At 43.5% G+C, this 1,723-nt stretch overlaps 1 non-coding gene across 1 annotated transcript; it reads left to right on the forward strand.

Moving 5' to 3' along the window:
• Window positions 1-921: 921 nt before the first annotated feature.
• Trnat-ugu (transfer RNA threonine (anticodon UGU)) lies at window positions 922-995 on the forward strand. Its single transcript has one exon. It is a non-coding gene; the product is annotated as a tRNA-Thr (tRNA).
• The last annotated feature ends 728 nt before the right edge of the window (window positions 996-1,723 follow it).

Raw genomic sequence — 1,723 nt, forward strand, 5'->3', positions numbered from 1 at the left:
TATACGGCCCTTGATATCGCCTAGGCCCAAAACTCTTTTGATACTCCAGCATCAGTTAGCATGCTCCTGGCTTTTTCGACAATGGTCCAATTAGCCCTCTCAGCAACCCCCTTTTGAGATGGGTTGTACCTTATGGTAGTTTGATGCCTGATTCCCATTTTTGCCAGGAGTGTCTACAATTTATGGTTAATATATTCTCCCCCGTTATACTTGATGACCTTAATCTTCTTTTCAGGCATATTACGATACTCCTCAGAAGTGTCACTCACTTGGTCTTTAGAATTAAGAAATAAACAGGTCTATATTGTGAACAATCGTCAAAAAATGTAAGAAAATAACTCCAACCATTGGATTCGCACTACATTGGGTCACATACATCTGTATGGATTAACTCCAAGACCTTTGCAGATTTACTTTTACTAGTCCTAAAAGATAGCCTTGCTTATTTTCCTTTTATACATATCTCACAAGGGTCCTTGGATGCACCACAATTCTGTATTCCCTTTACCATGTCCCTTATTAAAGACATACTCATTCTATTTAGGTGTCCAAGTCGGCAGTGCCATAAAAAAACCTTCCGCTGAGTATACTGAATGACTAACATTTCTATGTTTACTGTCAGTGGTATTCAACTTAAAAATAACCCTTTCGTTATTTGCTATAGTTATAAATTCACTATTTTGATTGACTACTCTTGCTTCGTACATTTCAAAAGTGACTTATTTCCCTTTTTGACAATTTCCACTACAGACAGTAGGTTAGTCGCAACATTTTTTACATAATGAACATCATGTGCTGTAACCATATTGGGTTCACCATTTACACTTTGTGAGGTAGCGGGCGAGTTATGGCGCCCTGGAAATATTCTAAGTCCGTGCGCGACAATACGTTGAGAATGTGGGTTTCACGCTATCCTCTGTGTCCTCGGTGGCTCAGATGGATAGAGCGTCTGCCATGTAAGCAGGAGATTCCGGGTTCGAGTCCCGGTCGGGGCACACATTTCCATCTGTCCCCGTTGACGTATGTCAACGCCTGTAAGCAGCTAAGGGTGTTCATTTCATTGTAATTTCATATATCGTGAAATCTGGAAGCATCTATGTAACTGATATTCCACACGTCTTAATTTCGCATACAGAAGTAAAAGAATCCCGCCAGCACATGCCTGGACGTGTCCGCCCCCGGTATCTGAGTGGTCAGCGGTACAGAATGTCTTTCCAAAGGGCCCGGGTTCGATTCCCGGCTGGGTCGGAGATTTTCTCCTTTCAGGGAGTGGGTGCTGTGTTGTCCTAATCATCATTATTTCGTCCCCATCGACGCGCAAGTCGCCGGAGTAGCATCAAATCAAAAGACTTGCACCCGGCGAACGGTCTACCCAACGGGAGGCCCTAGTCTCACATTTAAATGCCGGGACGTAGCCGTTTGTCCTTGTAAACCAGACGAGGAATGCTAGATCCAGGCATAGCGCGCTACGCACCCAGCTCTTGATAATTGACGCTTAATGGTTGGTTTTACAGTCCGTCACCTAGCAATTCAGTGACGCCATAGACGTTGTTGTAGAGCAGGGCTGCACTGAGAAATGATTTCAAGTAAAGACCTCTTGACCTCTCCTGTTCCTCTCTTCTAACATCGTACCTTCCGGCAATCAAAACTGTTAGCTATTCCATTTTACGCTACACATCGTCTATGATGACTGATAAATTCGTTTCTCCCAGAGTATTGCACA

Source organism: Schistocerca gregaria, chromosome 4 (genome assembly GCF_023897955.1).
Source record: "Schistocerca gregaria isolate iqSchGreg1 chromosome 4, iqSchGreg1.2, whole genome shotgun sequence".
Taxonomy (NCBI): domain Eukaryota; kingdom Metazoa; phylum Arthropoda; class Insecta; order Orthoptera; family Acrididae; genus Schistocerca; species Schistocerca gregaria.